Raw genomic sequence first — 18,835 nt, 5'->3', positions numbered from 1 at the left:
TGCAATCCAAAAGCTCCAAAAACCTGATTTTTCGAAGATTGGGGAGAGTTTTTTAGAAAAACGTTTTGAAATAGAGGTAGAGCCCTATCCTATCACTTAATTACGTCCAGGAAAACGACTCACCGCTCCACTCGTTCCACCCTGTTCGCATGAGGGAATCCTCCGAGACACCATATAGGATTGTTGCGCCGCCGGCCAAGCTCCATCCCGCCGCCGCCAGGCCCTCCCGCGGCCAGGTCCTCTCTCTACCGGCAGGCCCTCACGCCGTGAGGCCCTTTCCCTGCGAGCGCCAGGTCCTCTCGTCGCCGCCAGGCCCTCCCGCCGTCAGCCAGGCCCTCCCATCACCGGCCAGGCTCCCTCCCACAGTCGTCATTTGCTCCATCAAACCACATGCCAGGCCCACGATGAGGCACCCCTTTCCCATCTCTTTATTCTACATTTTGTAATGCAAAATAGCCAGATTGATTTATGTTGCTGATGCTGGTTGTTATTGGTTTTATTGGTGCTATTTTCTACTGTATAAACATGTTGTTACATTGATTATTCTCTTGTTAAATGCTAATGTTGAATTATAATGGTAGTGGAAAAAGTCAAAGAACCCAAAGCAAATTGGGATAGTTCTGCTCAGACAATGGTTATGAGTGCATGCATAGAGGAGGTTTGAGCAAATAATCGCAACGACGATTTTTTGTCGGATATAGGACAAGATAATTTGCATAAATTTTTTAATGATTTCTCTGGAAAAAACTACTCAACACTACAAATCAAAAACAGGTGGAGTGTTTGTAAAAGCGAGTACAACACATGGAAGACATTGATCCATGAAGCATCTGGCCTATGAAGAGATGAGCATACAAAGACTATTGCTACTACAAATGAGTGGTGGGCATTGGAGATAAAGGTATTGTTGTTGTCATGTCATTTCTTAAATAATGAGTCATGTCGCTTCAGTTTGATATTAACATGTGGTGCCTTATGATTACAGGCAGATCCAGAAGTTGTCAAGTTCCGGTATGCTCCACTAGCAGATGAGGAAAAAAATGTTAGAGGTTTTTGATAATTGTTGTGTCACAAATGAGCATGTGAGGGTGCATACTCTGTCATATCAAGGTGATCCTGGGTTCTACCGCAGGTGCATCGCATACGAATTAAAATTTTCCTACGTGCAGAACATCCAAGAACATGCTATGGAGATGGATCACGGATACTTACCGCTAGAGCGCAGTGTCAGGCAACGGAAGTAGAGTTGGGGCAGCACGTCCGCGTGGTCCATCTCCTCCTCGTTCGATCTCCCTCGAACAGCCGGTCATCGGATCCCACGTACAGGCTCGCCGAAGCGGCACAGGTGCACCGCCTCTAATGGTATCCGCACGTGCACGAGGAACACCGTGCGGCGGACTGCTAGGTCTGGATCACACAGTTGGCGGCGGCGAGTGGAGGTGGCTAGGTGCAACACATGCACATCCCTAATGACGATGCCAAATGGATCAATCGAATAAGTGTGGCGCACCTCCACTATATATAGGCATTCTACGCGGGCTCAACTCTTGGGCCTTGCATGGCCCCTAAAGCCCATGTGTTCCTTCCCTTAAGCGTGCGACCCTTTACGTTCTCGTTCACTTGGTCAAGAGTCAGACCACATCCGACTCAGATAGTCGATAGCAGACTATAGCAAGGCGTGCCAACTCCAAGTGTCCGATGAAGCTGGTTAGGCAAACATGTACTTCATACTTATGTTCCCTTTGCCACACAATATACGTTGTTCTGCTCAAGGCGAGATGGTCATCCTTGTTGCCGCACGACCTCTTTCTCATTCCGGTGAATCTGACAAACATTTGGATTATCTCATAATCCTCATCGCATGGCCATGTTTATCCAGGTCAGATCACCGAGGGCTCAGAGTATATCTCTCCTGATCAGAGGGGCAAATCCCATCTTGCTCGACCACGTCTCGCAGCATTGGTCTGGACAAAGCCCGAAACCTACCTTTGTAACTACCCAGTCACGGAGTAACGTTTGATCGGCCCAAAGCAAGTCTGTCACCATCCCGAGTACATGTGCCAGCTCGAGTCTTAAACATAGAACATATGTTGTACTAGAGACTCACAAATGACCTATCGTTGCGTCTCATAGTTGGGTCTGCCCAACTCAGAACTTATCTCTAATCGGATCCGACTACGTCGAATCCGACTAGATATTTTTGAGTCCATATTATCCGGTTAGCATCCAATTATACATGGCCAGTGAGATCGGACCATTCACCGTATCATATGCTAGTATAGGTGGTTGCGCGTCCACACAACTCTTTCGACTAGGGACCATTTAGGACAGTCATCATACAATGTATAGTCTCACAAAAAGTCACGTACTTGTTAATACACATCATTGATAATGTCCAAGGACTATCTTTATTCATAAACACATAGGAAATATCATCATACATGTTTGTTTCTAGGGCATATCTCCAACAGATCCCTCCCGAATCATTTTAGAGGATGACTCGGGGTGTGAAAGTGAGGAATGCCAAGTTACCCCTATTCAAAATCGAGGAAAGAGTGGGAAGAAGAGAGCATGACCTTATTCGCCAAGCCCAAAGCTGAATGATAAGTGGACATGTGAGAATGCTAAAAATGAGGCTTTTGTACATATGGTGGAGATCTTTGGTACAAGAGACAAGAGGGATGCAAAGGAGAGTGCAAGGGAGAAGAGGGATGCAAAGGAGAGTGCAAGGGAGAAGAGGGATGCAGAGGAGAGGGCAAGGGAGAAGGGGGGGCAGAGGAGAGTGTGGATCCAACAAGACAAGAGATTCAACACATGATGGCCATGGTGGAAGCGGGTCGTGCCAAACCAAGAAGCGATGAGCATTTATATGCTACAGATCATTATATGGAAAAGAAATATCATGGTGTTTTCTCCTCTTTCATGACTCATCAACCACTTGCGATGCTTGGATGGATAAAGAGGATGTGGGAGTTCAACAATAAGTAGAACATCTATGTTTTAATTGCCATAGTTCATTATCACCTCTTTCCACAAGACCCCCATAGGTAATCTCTTTCATGTGTCCATATTGTTATATTGAAGATGATATGTTGTAAATTTCTAATGTATTATGTTGATTTCCTACTGTAGATAAATATTATCTTGTTGACTCCAGATATCCAAACAAGATTGGTTATCTAGCACCATACAAAGGGCAATGATACCATGTACCATATTTCCAACAACACCCACCAGTTGGGAGATATGAGACATTCAACCATCGACATACTTCTTTGTGAAATGTCATCGAAAGAACATTTTATGTTCTCAAGATGAAATGGCGAATTCTCGAAGGTATACATCGGTACAAACCGGACACCCAAAAGATGATTGTCACTGCATGCATGTGTCTCCACAATTTTATATGTGATAGCAAGTTACGTGATGAGCATTTTGACAAGTTTGACAATAATGCATATGTGCAACCACCATTGCCATTTACACATGCCAACGCTCTACCACCAGAAGATGATGGTACCATGAACGCAACACACGAGATGATTGTTGTTACTTTCGTGAGTGCTGCTCACATTCGATGACATTCGTAAATCATATTATTTCTTAAGTATATCGACTTTTTAATGAACAAAACTTTAAAGCCATTCTAAATGTAATATTTAGAACCTTTTATGACATTCATAAATCACTTTCATACTCATATTCGACTAACATATTGTTAGAAACAACAAAGTGTTAACAATTCATCAAACAATTTCTGTCTAAGGGTAGTACGAACATTTCAACTTGCAACACTTTCCGGAATCTCAAACTACAATCTCTCAAAAGAACTCTATGACAGATTCTGGGAGAAGCAGACTCTTTTCCAAAATCTTGATTCTGTAGAATCCTGCGTGAAAATAACTGGCCCTTAAAACGTGGCCGCTTGATCAGTGATAGTCATAAAAAAGACTTAGATGGACTCCTTAAACAGATATCAAACATTCAGGCCGATAAACACCCTTCATATCGAATCTAAACATGAGTCGGATATGGGACGCTCGAACACATCCACGTGTATCCGCCACATCATTCTGACATCATGGACCCACGTAGAATCGCCCGAGAACCTTAGGTTGTCCGACAGATACCTCCTCTGCTGAGGGGGTGAGAATGTCACGTGGTGCCGAGCCGACTCGCCGCTCGAGGACAAATCCCCCTATTTAATTTGGTCGGTGTCCCTCAACCCTATCCCATCCACCTTATCCCTTTCTGTGCCGCCAACCCGAGCCTATCCACCTCATCTCTGTTGCCCCAACGCTCTTCCCGCGCTCTCGAGCGGCGACATGGTCTGCACAAAGATAACCTCACGCAAGAGTGTCATTACCAGATCGAGCAGGAGATCCGGGCGAGGCGCGTTGCCTGCATCGTTGTCGGGCTGTCTTTGAACTCACCGGAGCCGAAGGAGGAGGAGGGAGAGGAACAACAACTCGCTCCGATGTAGGAGGAGTAGGCGGGCAAGGAGGCAGAGCAAACCGAGCAAGAGATGGCGTCTGCGCAAGGATTCAACATGGAGTAGGCGGAAGGTAAGTTTTCCATTGCTCAAGCAGAGGATATGGCGGAGCAACATGCCATCTTGGAGTCCATCCAGGAGGAGACCTACGTGGAGACCAACCGACACTTCATCCGACAGGAGCGAGCGGGGACCGACACTCTTTTTGCCGGACTCGATGCGGAGATGGATGCGAGAGGATCCAAAGGAGCCACGAGCCACAGAAGTATGAGCTGCAGCTGCGGCCCATGTACCCGGAGCCGAGCACGGAGATAGTCAACAACGCCGATGAGGAGTAGGGTAGATGATCTATATAGTATGCAATTTTTTTTGCTTTGCATGTTTTTGTATGACTTTGAGAATTTAAGTATGAGGTATCTCTTGGAAATATGCCCTAGAGGCAATAATAAAGTGGTTATTAATATATTTCCTTGTTCATGATAATCGTTTATTATCCATGCTAGAATTGTATTGATTGGAAACTCAAATACATGTGTGGATACATAGTCAACACACTTTCCCTAGTGAATCCTCTAAAGGACTAGCTCATCGATCAAAGATGGTAAAGGTTTCCTGGCTATAGACATGAGTTGTCATTTGATAATGGGATCACATCATTAGGAGAATGATGTGATGGAAAAGACCCAAAATATGAGCGTAGCATATGATCGTGTCAGTTTATTGCTATTGTTTTGTACATGTCAAATATTTGTTCCTATGACCATGAGGTCATGCAACTCCCGAACACCAAAGGAATGCCTTATGTGTATAGAACATCACAACATAACTTGGTGATTATAAAGGTGTTGTACAGGTATCTCCGAGGGTGTCTATTGGGTTGGCGTGGATCGAGACTAGGATTTGTCACTCCGTATGATGGAGATGTATCTCTAGGGCCCACTCGGTAATACAACATCACAAGAAACTTGCAAGCAATGTGACTAAGGAGTTAGTCACAGGATCTTGTATTATATAACGAGTAAACAGACTTGTCGGTAACGAGATTGAACTAGGTATGCAGATACCGACGTTCGAATCTCGGGCAAGTAACATACCGATGGACAAAGGGAACAATATACAACATTGATTGAATCCTTGACATCGTGGTTCGACCGATAAAGTTCTTCGTAGAATAAGTAGGAGCCAATATTGATATCCAAGTCCCGCTATTGGTTATTTACTGGACAGTATCTCAGTCATGTCTGCATATTCTCGAACCCGCAGGGTCTACACACTTAAGGTTAGGTGACGATTTGGTATTAATGAGTTATGTGTGGTGATAACCAAAAGTTTTTTGGAGTCCCGGATGACATCTCAGACATCACGAGGAGCTCCGGAGGTAAATATTGATATATAGGAAGTTGGTAGTCAAGCTCCGGAAAGGTTCCAAGGTATACCGGTTTTGTGACGGGGGTGCCGGAAGTGTTCCGGGGGTCCATCGGGAGGGTCCACCTGCCCCAGAGGGCCCCATGGTCTATGATAGGAGGTGCACCAGATCCCTGGTTGGCTGGCCGGCCCTCCCATTAAGGTCCATGAGCCCGAAAGGCAAGAAGGAGGGTAGGCCCAAGGGTGGCACCACCCTTCGTTGGGTGGCAAGCCACCTTTGTCGTCGCCCCAAGCCCTAGGGGGAACCCTAGCGGCCATCGACCGCCACCCCTCCTCCTATATATATGTGAGGAGAGGGAGGGCTGCAATAACCAATGCCACAGAGCAGCCTCTCCCTCTTCCTCTAGATCATCTCCACGTCTAGTTTTCTCGGTATAGCTAAGCGAAGCCCTGCCGAGATAGCTACTCCACCACCACCGTCACGTAGTGGCGCTGCTGGGAAACTCGTCTACCACTCCATCCTTGCTTGCTGGATCGATGAGGTAGAGACGTCATCAAGCTGCATGTGTGCTGAACGCGAAGGTGTCGCCTGTTCGGCACTCGGTCGGAAAGTTCGTAGGACGGCTTGCGATTTGGATCGCGAAGTCGTTCGACTACATCAAGTGCGTATCTTAAAGCTTCCCGCTTAGTGATCTATAAGGGTATGTGGATCCTATCTCTCCTCTCGTAGATGGTCCTCACCATGGATAGATCTTGTATGGGCGTAGAATTATTTTTGTTTCCCATGCAATGTTCCCAACAGTGGTATCAGAGCTAGGTATATGTGTAGATGACATCTCGAGTAGAACACAAAGGAGTCTGTGGGTGTTGATATTCATATTGCTTCCGTCCTTAGTCTTTTCTTGATTCAACGGTATTGTGGGATGAAGCGGCCCGGACCAACCTTACTCGTCCATGTATGAGAGACTGGTTCCATCAATTGGCATGCAACTTGTTGCATAAAGATGACTAGCGGGTGTATGTCTCTCCGAATTGTTGAATCTGATTCGACATAAGCGGTCCTTCTAGAAGGTTAAATAGTAACTTTCATATCACCTTTGTGGTTTTGCGTAGGTAAGAAGTGCTCTTGCTAGAAACCCATAGCAGCCACGTAAAACATACAACAACAAATTAGAGGACGTCTAACTTGTTTTTGCACAATATGTTGTGATATGATATGGCCAAAGACATGATATGATATATTTGATGTATGAGATGATCATGTTGTAATAGTTAATATCGACTTGCATGTCGATGCTACGGCAAACGGTAGGAGTCATAAGGTTGTGTTTAATTATTGTATGACATGCGTGTCAATCATTAAGCGATATGTAATGCTTTACTTTATCGCTAAACGGTGGCAATATTAGTACAATCATGGTTGGCGCGACAACCTCGATGGCAACATGATGATGGAGATCATGGTGTTGTGCCGGTGACGACGGAGATCATGCCGGTGCTTTGGAGATAGAGATCAAAAGCACGAGATCATGACCATATCATGTCACTTATGATTTGCATGTGATGTTGATCCTTTTATGCACCTTGTTTTGCTTAGTACGACGGTAGCATTATACAGTGATCCCACACTAAAATTTCAAGGTAAAATTGTGTTCTCCCCGAGTGTGCACCGTTGTGAAAGTTCGTCATTTCGAGACACCATGTGATGATCAGGTGTGATAGACTCTTGAAAGCACAATTGCTCCCTTGGGTGGTTTTGGTACTTGATCACAACATATGCATCATTGGAATAATGTGTTTTCCAAGTAAATTTCAGAAAAGTTCAAAAGATGCTATCGCTTAAGGTTTATGTGGAGATGCCCCTGGATGCAAGAATGGAATAATATTGCTCAAGCTTCAAGCTAGAAGAATGTTCGTTTTATATTTGTGACAAATCAATTTTGAGTCCATAGGAAAGCCAATACTATTAAAAGGGGTGAGGTAGTAAAATGAACTGATTGCTCAAATGCTCAAAGTTAGCCACCAAAACACTCAGTCATTTTCCCCACATATCCACTCTGTCAAGTTCCACATACACAAATTCGATGTAACCAACATTCCCACATCGGACCCACCGAGTTTGAACATAATACAGAACCCTAGCCATTCCCACCAAATCGGTGCAACCGAAACTGCATCGGTACTACCGAGTTCAGTGCGACCAACATTATGTTGCCAAGATACACAAAATCGGAATTTCTGAGTTTGAGTATCGATGCCACCGAGTTTGGCCATCTGACTGTTAGTTACCTTTTCGGTGCCACCGAGTTCTATATATCGGTCTCACCAAGATTCAAAAGTCCACCACTTTAGTGCTAATCGGTACCACCGAGTTGTCCACTTTGGTGTCACCGAGTTTGCTCTTTTGTGTGTAACGGTTGGATTTTGGCTGCTGCCTATATATACCCCTTCACCCACCTCTCATTCGTGGGAGAAGCACTCAGAACATACACTGCATTCCAGATCCATTTTCTCAAAGAGAACCATCTAATCATGTGTTGAGACCAAGATATTCCTATCCTATCATTTGAATCTGGATCTCTAGCCTCCCCAAACTGCTTTCCACCAAATCAACCTCTCCTACCCATGCATATTATATGAGAGAGATTTATGTTGAGGAGACTATCTTTAGAAGCACAAGAGCAAGGAGTTCATTTATCTACCCCATCTATTACCTTTTGGAGGGTGGTGCCTCCTAGATTGGTTAGGTGTCGCTTGGGAGCCTCCTACTTCGTGTTGTGGGGTTAAAACAGGATGTTTGTAAGGTCTAGGAGATCGCCTACTTCGTGAAGATCTACTGTGAGTAAGGCTAGTCCTCCATGGACGGAAGTAGTGGTGGGATAGACAAGGTCACTTCTTTGTGGACCCTCCGTGGGTGGAGCCCTCCATGGACTCTCGCAGCCGTTACCCTCCGTGGGTTGAAGTCTCCACTAACATGGACGTACGATAGCGCCACCTATCGGAACCATGCCAAAAATCACTGTGTCAACCTCATGCGTTTGATCTCCCCACCTTACTCGTCTACTTTACACTTGCATGTTTTACTTTCCGCTTCTATACTATTAGAACTGCATCTGTAGGGTGTACTTGACTTGTTATATCTGCCATAGCTACCTCTCAAGTAAAATTGGGAAAAGGCAAAAAAATTATCTTGTCAAGTAGTCTACCCCCCCCCCCCCCCTCTAGACATACTTTCAATCCTATAAGTGGTATCAGAGCTTTGGTCTCCATTTCATTGGTTTAGCAACCTAGGAGAGTGTGGCATCTAGTGAGGGAAATTATCATTGTAGAGGTCCTCACTTCGATGACACTAATTTTGCTAGTTGGAAGCATAAAATGAAGATGCACATTCTTGGCTTTAATCCTCATGCTTGGGTTGTTATTCGTGTTGGTGTGCAAGGTAACTTCTTTGGAGAAGGGCATGAACCATATCGTGATGCGACAACTGATGAACTGAAGATGTTGCAACTTAATGCTCAAGCCTACGATATCATCTTCAACTGCCTTTGCCCCGAAGAATTCAACAAAATCAGTCGTCTTGACAATGCAAAAGAGATTTGGGATACTTTGGTTGATATGCATGAAGGTACTGATTCTATCAGAGAATCCAAGTTGGATGTGCTTCAAAGTCAACTTGACAAGTTCAAGATGAAGGATGGTGAAGGAGTCACTAACCAATGAGATTGCCGGCTTAGGAAGCGAAGAGATGGTCGACAAATTCATCATCAAGAAGATGCTTAGAGCTCTCGATGGCAAGTATGACACAGTGTGCACATTGATCCAAATGATGCCAAATTACAAAGATCTCAAGCCAACTCAAGTCATTGGTAGGATTGTTTCTCATGAGATGTCACTCAAAGACAAAGATGAGCTGCACAACAAGTCAAGTGGTGCTTATAAAGCTTCATGCGATGCTCCCGCCACTTAGAAAGACAATCTTGTCACTGATGAAGAGATAAGCCTCATGGTCAGAAAATTCAACAAGTTCTACAAGAGTAGAGGCAAAGATAGAAGCTCAAGTTCAAGACATGATGAGAAGCGTTCGTTCAGTCATGACCGAAACTGCTACAATTGTGGGAAACCCGGACACTACTCAAATGAGTGCTCGGCTCCCTACAAAAGAAGAGAAGCGTCACCTCGAAGACGAATCTCAAGAGATAAGTCACCTCGTAGAGAGAGAAGGAGTAGAGAAGATCACTATGAATGAAGACACTCACGGAGAGGCAAGGAATCGGAGAAGAAGGACAAATACACCAAGAGCAATTCAAGAAGAAGACATCTAGCTCATGTTGGTGAATGGGTTTTTGTCTCTGAATTTGATCATCACGCCGAGAGAAGCTATCACTCCCACTCCGACTATAGTCAAGATGAAGGTGTTGCCGGCATTGCACTTGTTTCCTCCAACTCATACGACTATAGTCAAGAGGGAGTTGGAAACTGCTTCATGGCTAAAGTGCCCAAGGTATCACACCCCGAGTATCTTGATTTCAATAGTGATGAGGATGACTTGTTAGGAGAAGATGACTCGCTTCTAGATAAAACTAGTGATTGCACTGAAAATGAACTTGCCAATTATCATGCTAGTCAAGAGAAATCGAATGATGACGATAAGAAAGAGATTGAACGACTAACTCAAGAATTAAAAACTCTCAATTTAGCTCATGAGACTACTCTAGAAGATCATAGAGAGCTTTCAAGAACCCATAAGAAACTACACTTCGAGAAGCTCAACTTGGAGCAAGATCATGAGTTCTTAAAAGCAATCAATGATGACCTTCGAAAGAAGAGTTCTTCTTATGTAACGACTAAGATGCGGTCCTTTCCTATTTGGGGAACGAGGCCCCGAATTGGAAAGAAGCACATCTAAGCGTTTCGCAAGCACGGTAACATAGCACATACATGATAATAGAAGAATGACAACAAGGGTTTCAACTGCCATCTCATAAATATATCACAGTTACATCACGCATACAAACAAGGTAGTTCCGCTACGGACTACAAAACATGAGAAATGACTATGCTACCCTGCATGCTTGCCCATGATTACGACCACGGCTCAGTCTTCTGGATAGTTCACGTACAAGCGGTCGTTCTCCTCATTGTACTGCCACGCCAGCTGTGTGCCGTCGGGATCACCTGTCTCGGGGGTACCTGAACATGTTGGTGTTGTGAAGGTATCTGTGAGCCACGGGGACTCAGCAATCTATGACCTCGATGCCAGAACTAGTCAAGTTATTAGGTAAGGAAGGTGGAGTATTTAGGTTGCAGCATCCTAAGCTTTATTTGGCGACTAACTTACGTAGAACAAATATTGAAGGTGGTCTATACTAGCGGTCGATGATTAGCTGATTACTAAGTGATCCTGAACACCTACTTACGTCAATCATAACCCCACCGTGTTCCCGATCGAAGAGAGGTCTTTGAAGGGGACAGTCACGGTTACGCACACAGTTGGCAATTTTATTAGAGTTATGTTTAAGTTATCAATAACCGATGTTAACAAATATTCCAAGTTGCCACATAACCGCGGGCACAGCTTTCCGAAAGATTAAACCCTGCAGGGGTGCTCCAACTAGTCCATCACAAACGGTCACGCGCCGCAAAGTAATCCTCTATCATGAATCTCGTGATCTCGTCAGATTCTTTAGAGGAAAACCTCAACTCTGGGGAGAATCAAAGCTTCACCGGGATTCCTATACGCAAGATATATCGCTAAGGTAAGACAAGACTAGCAGGACCTCCCGGTGTGTCGGCGACCCTGATAAGAGCCGCGTATCTCAGTCTCAGGACAACATCGTCTATGCATAGTGGACAATGACCAAACCTCAAGTCTCCTCAAGGTGGTATTCCCGACTACTAGGTGGTGGACCAACACTCATGAGGAGCACTGGCCCAGGTTGTTGATTAAATTCCTCGGGGTAGCTATTCCCTATGCATATTACTATTAAGTGATTAGCAGATTAAAACCAATGTTGGGTCCTGCCGGACAAGTCTTAACACTGCGCGATTTATCGAGGGGGTCCCCATAACAACCCTGAACGTGTTAGGAGCGATCAGTTATGGAATCAAACAACGGTAGCTGGTAACTATGGCGGCAATAGGCTAGGCCTTCTGTTATTTACCAAGTATATATGTTCATTAATTAAATAACATATTTAACATAATGATATCAAACTCATGTTAGCACATGAGACAAAGCACCTGCATCTAGCAACGCTAACATTAGAAGCTTAGCAAAGCCTACTTAGCCATTCAAGTTTTGCTAGGAAGGGATAAGTGTTTGGGTATCATGGCAATATCAGGAGGCAATTATTTTAGTGGTAGGCAGCGAGCATATGACGAAGAAACGTAATCTAGCATAACAAGTCTAGAGATGGAATCAAGGTCATATCATCTTGCCTGTGATATCCTCAGCTTGGAACTGCTCTTGTTCGTCCTGCACGTACTCTTCCGGATCCACGTACTCGTTCTCCGATCCCGGTGCTACCCAACATAAAAATAGCATCCAATGAACAACAACACCTCAAGATGCAACAATCACATGATGCATGAGATGAATATGAACAGGCATCTATATTCTACTCACTAGCACAAGCATGAGAAGAAAATACAAGTTCCTGGAAAGAACTGCACTCTAAGCTATCTTGACATGCATGAGGATGACATGAACAGATGCGTCACGCGAAAACGATGCAAGAAACATATAAAGAACGTAACGATCGGAGCTACGGATCAACGGGAAACAATGAAACAAGAAATGAAGTGCTACGTGCCAAATACATCACCACACACTCCAATGACATAACTCTGGTATTTCCAGGTTGCCAAGACATAAAACAAACCAACATGGATGGGGTGGTGCAAGGATTATGACCACACCATCATCTATGCACTCACAAGCATCAAAACATCAAAACTACACAATCTGCCATAAATAGCATCATAGCCTTTTGAGAGGTACATGCAAAGCACCTACAACCACCAAAATATGCCAAATAAGATATGTGGCAGAAGCTATTCAAAAGTACTACAAGCACAAGAAAAAAGATAATGCAAAGGAGTTTCACACAGAAAGTTACACAGCTGCTAACATGGACAAAAACATCAGTTTTGAGGGACTTAGTGAAAATTCCAGATTCTCACTAGCTGTTTATGTTGTGAAGCATTTTGACAGCACCCAAAACAATGTCTACAAGACTCCAAATGGAATGAAAATTTACAGAGAGCTAGACAAACACAAAAGCTACAACTTCCCAGTTGAAAGCTAAGGCTGATTCACAACACATTGACCTCTACAAGCACAACAACAGGAGAAGAAAATATAAGCAGATTCTCAAATTTAGTGAAAATCACAGATTTTCACTAAACTGGAATTTCAGCCACATGCCTACTTTGACTAAGCACTACTTGCACATATGAACTACTAAGCATGAAACAAAACCAACATGCCTTAGAGGGGGTCACCCTCTAATGCCACAACAAGGAACCAACCTCTTGGGCTCACCACATCTCATGGTACCAAGCTCCAAACATAGAACAAATCTGAAAATATGTCATCTCCAAAAAGTATTCCAAAGGCAAAACTGACTTCACCAATGGATTCCTGCGATGATTCTACCCCAAAAACATATATAATACATATGCACTTGTATAGAACAAATGGGCACAAACTAGACAAGAAAATCTACATGGAATCATATGTAGTGAATAGTGCATCATCACATGTGCTATTCACTAGAACAACACCCACATAAGCATATGCACACTCTCACAAGCCAAATGGTGACATGAGGGTTTAGACCTCATGCATGTGTGCCATAGCACATCACCATTCCCACACAATGCAACAAGCACAAGTACCACAACACCTACACATGCTAAAATAATACTCCACTAACTACACACACATCATCTAGCCTCTATACCCTACACATACAAGCACATGTGCTTATCATGGCACATCTTGCCATGACATGTGTGAGATATACACACGTAAGCACACACACACTCACATACACCACATGCTTCACTAGATAGGACACACACACATACAACATGCACATGGGAAAACACCCACACACATGCTTCTCCCTAGCACAACATGGATACACCACCTACCCATATAATCTAGCAAACATAAATATACATGCACCCAATGCTATACATGCACTCCTACACATGATACTTACACTCGCATATGATTTAGAACCACATATGCACATATGCTCCAAAGCCCACAAATGCATCAATCCCAAACTAGCAACAAATGCTAAGAACACCTACTGTTGGGAGCTAGAAAATAAATACTACAAGGTGCCAAGCCTACCTCATGCAAGTATGCAACAAGCAATGCAAAACCAGGGAATAGATACAACAACAAAAATAAAGGACAGGGGAGGAGTCGAACCCCAGACCCCGTGTAACTCCAGCAACCAATACAACACTCTGCTACTTCACCTTTGCTTGACAGGAACAGAGTCGACAGCAAGATAGGCCACTCCCTACGCTACTGCTACTGTTGCCGAGAGAAAAAAACACAAAAATGTGGTGGCTAAGCTGGGTCTCGAACCCACAACGCGCCAGAAACACAACCACACGTTCCACCACTATGCCATGCTACCGATCTTGACAGAGGAGAGGAGCTAAGCAAGTAAACATGCTACTATGCCCTGCTATGTCTGCACAGAGATGCCGGCGACAGAGAACATCACCGGAGCAGTCTCCTCTACTGCAGCTGCTAGGAGGAGGGGGGAACCACTACGGCTACTGCGCTGCTACTACGAGGGAAAGCCTCTGCTCTGCTCTGCTCTACCGAGCACGCCACACACGACACATGCACCGCAGCTGTCAAACCCTCTCGGGACAGAGGTATTCCGATGAGACCTAGGCCGATCTATACGAGGGGGAAGGGAGAGAAGAGGTAGCTCGCCTAGGGAAGAAGAAGGGGACCGATCGGGAAGAAGGAGCACCCTGGAGTCGATCTCAAGGGGAGGTAGAGGCACTGTGCAGAACCGAAGTAGAGGACGAAGACCACCGGGAACGCGCCGATGGCGAGCTCCTACCCATCGGTGAGGTCACTCCCTGACCTCAGCGACGACGCGAATGGAGTGCGGGGTGCTGCCCCGAGCCCCTGGACATGGCGGCCGGCGCCGGAGACGACGGGAGCAGGGGTATACGCCGGCGACTTCTACGTCTCTCTCTCTCTACACCTACCTACAGAGAACTCACCTGAGGGGGAAGGAGAGATGGGGGAGATGGAGAGAGGTGGCGGCGGCGCAAAGAGGGACGCGGAACCCTAGGGAAAGGAGGGGCACGGACGCCAACGCTTTATGGGGGGCCTCGACGTTTGTGAGCCCTCACGGCACTCGCTCTCTCTCGGTTGTCTGACGGAAAGCGTGCACCAGGGAGGAACGGCGTCAGGAAGGAGAAAGAGGGACACACAGATGGGCTGCCGCGCGGTGGAGAGGAGGAGTGGGGCTGCTAGTGGGAGGGAGCCCACTAGTAGCGCTAGATAGAATGAAAAACAATTCCCTGGGGTTTTCCATTTACAAAAGTGACCAGAGAATAAAAGAAAGCACAGACAAATCTATAGATGCTAAAAATAAAACTAGCACACCCCTGGTCATAAGATATTACAACCTATTTAAGAAAAATAGAAAAGGTATTTTAGGAGCCACTAAATAGTTACAAAACTGAATATGTTGGGCTGTTTTGTGTATATTTGCACCCTCACTACAAAGTTTCAAAACAGCAAAATCACATGTTCATCTCCACCACAAAATAAGCTAAAGCAAGGACATTTTTAAAATAGAAAAGGATCAAGTGAAACTTGACCTTGAGATGAAATAGAGAGGGGGGGGGGAGTTTTCCAAAACCCTAGTGCAAACCAACATGGTTCCTACTAACACATGCACACCCCACATAAGCTAACACATCACATCACCACATCACATGGATCACTCCAACACATAGGGCCACAAGGCATCAAACACAAAAGGCAAGGATGAAATGATGGTGGTGCATGCATGCAAAGGAAGAATAAACAAGGTGACATCACATGAAATCATATGCATTGAGCTCTCATATCAATGACAAGGTGGACCCACATAGAGAAGGTTCCAAAAATGGAAAGATACACTCTTGGGGCATTACAAACTCTCCCACACTACAAAAAGATCTCGCCCCGAGATCTACCCCTGAAAGAACTCCGGAAATTCAGAACGGAGGTGATCCTCGCGTTCCCAAGTAGCCACTTTATCGGAATGGTGTGACCACTGCACTTTGAGAAATTTTACATTATTGTTGCGGGCCTTGCGCTCGGTCGCCTCGAGAACTGCAAATGGATGCTCACGATAAGATAGGTCACGCTGAAGGTCGATGTCTTGAAGATGAACAGTGCGCTCGGGGGTCTTGAAGCACCTCCGGAGCTGAGACACGTGGAACACATCATGCACATTTGCAAAGTTTGACGGGAGCTCAAGCTGGGACGCAAGGTCGCCTCTCTTGCCAACCACTCTGAACGGACCAATGAAACGAGACACAAGCTTGCCTTTGATGCCAAAGCGCTGCGTACCCTTCATAGGCGACACCTTGAGATAGACGAAGTCATCAAGCTCATAAGACATGTCACGATGCTTGCTATCTAATAGCTCTTCTGACGGTACTGAGCTGCTCTGAGGTTGTCACGAATGACCCGACACATCTCCTCAGCTTCTTCTATCAGGTCATTCCCAAGGATCTGACGCTCGCCGGTCTCGGACCAGTTGAGCAGGGTACGACACTTCCTGCCATAGAGATTTTTTTTTGACCGGCTACTGTAGGGAAAACCCCCCAGAGCCATTTTCCTTTATTCTCATCTATGAAGCTGTATGTACAAGAGGAGTTGTAGAATGTACGAGGGGGGAGGAGCAAACGGAGCCTTGCTAGAACTAGCTTGATAACTGTTGTTATACGAGAACTCAGCAAAAGGCAGACAATCCTCCCACTTCATGCCAAAAGAGATAACACACACTCTTAGCATATCCTCAAGAACTTGATTGACTCGCTCCACTTGACCACTAGTCTGAGGATGAAAAGTTGTGCTGAAGCGTATCTTCGTGCCCATCGCAGACTGAAAAGAGTTCCAGAACTTGGAAGTGAAGATACTTCCTCGATCCGAAGAAATCATCATAGGCACGCCGTGCAAAGCCACAATCCTGGAAGTGTACAACTCTGCAAGCTGAGCTGCCGAAATGGATTCCTTGACTGGAAGAAAATGAACCACTTTACTCAACTTGTCGATGACGACGAAGATGGCATCATTACCCTTCTTGGACTTCGGAAACCCGGTGATGAAATCCATCTCAATATGATCGAACTTCCACTCGGGAATGGGCAAAGGATGCAAAAGACCTGCTGGACGTTGATGCTCTGCTTTCACCCTTCGACATACATCACATTCATTTACGAACTCAGCGATCTCACGCTTCATGCGAGTCCACCAGAAGGTCTGTTTCAAGTCCTGATACATCTTGGAGCTACCAGGATGAATAGAGAGCAGAGAGTTAGGAACTTCTTCTATGATTACCTTTCTGAGATCACCTTTCGGAATGACAAGAAGATCCTCAAAGAACAACGTGTCTCTGGCATCAACACTGAAGCACTTATACTTGGGAAGACTCTTTGCCACGCCAATCTTGACTTTCTTCACCATTGCATCAAGAAGTTGTGCTGCTCGGACCTGATCTTCCAAGGTAGGAGAGATCTGAAGGTTTGCAAGAAATCCCTGAGGTACTAACTGAAGGTTGAGCTTCCTGAAAGACTCACAAAGCTCAGGCTGGAGAGGTTGCAGAATGACACTATTGCAGTACGCCTTCCTGCTCAAGGCATCTGCCACAACATTAGCTTTGCCTGGCGTGTACTCAACACTCGGATTAAAATCTTGGAGCATTTCCACCCAACGAGTTTGCCGGAGATTCAGGTTAGGTTGAGTGAAGATGTACTTGAGACTCTTGTGATCGGTGAACACTTCAACCTTTCATTCCAACAAGAGGTGTCTCCAAGTCATCAGAGCGTGTACCACAACTGCTAGCTCAAGATCATGCACAGGATAATTCTTCTCCGCTGGCTTCAACTGCTTGGAGGTATAAGCAACCACTTTCTTCTCTTGCATCAGAACTGCACCAAGACCCTGGAGAGAAGCGTCGCAGAACACCTGGTAAGGCTTGGAATCATCCGGAGGAACCAAGACTGGAGTAGAGGTGAGCTTCTCTTTGAGTGTGTCGAAGGCCAACTGACACTCTGGAGACCAAGCATTCTTCACACCTTTCTGAACAAGACTTGAGAGCGGCTTAGCAATCTTGGAGAAGTTCTCAACGAACCTTCTGCAATAGCTTGCAAGACCGAGAAAGCTTCGAAGTTGCTTCACATTCTACGAAGGCTCCCATTCGACAATGGCCTGCACCTTCGATGGATCAACTTTGATGCCCTCGGCAGAGATAATGTGCCCAAGATAGACGACTTCTTTCAGCCGGAACTCACACTTGGAAAGCTTGGCATACAATTTGTACTCCCTCAGCTTATCAAGCACCAATCTGAGATGTTCTTCATGTTCTTCCTCAGTTTCAGAAAAGACCAGAATGTCGTCGAGATAGAGCAAGATGAAGTCATTCTTGAACGGAGAGAATATGTAGTTCATCAATTGACAAAATGTCGGAGGAGCATTTGCCATACCAAACGACATGACCGTATACTCATACGAGCCAAAACTAGTCCTGAATGCAGTCTTTGGAATATCCTCTTCGCGAATGCGAATTTGATGATAGCCCATTCTGAGATCGAGCTTGGAGAAGATCTTAGCCCCCTTTCAACTGTTCGGACAACTCAGTTATGTTCGGAAGTGGATATTTGTTCCTGATTGTCTTCTTGTTCAATGGACGGTAATTGACACACAACCGGTCC

The sequence above is a fragment of the Hordeum vulgare genome, chromosome 2H (assembly GCF_904849725.1).
Source record: "Hordeum vulgare subsp. vulgare chromosome 2H, MorexV3_pseudomolecules_assembly, whole genome shotgun sequence".
Classification (NCBI taxonomy): domain Eukaryota; kingdom Viridiplantae; phylum Streptophyta; class Magnoliopsida; order Poales; family Poaceae; genus Hordeum; species Hordeum vulgare.
This window is presented reverse-complemented; position numbering follows the sequence as displayed.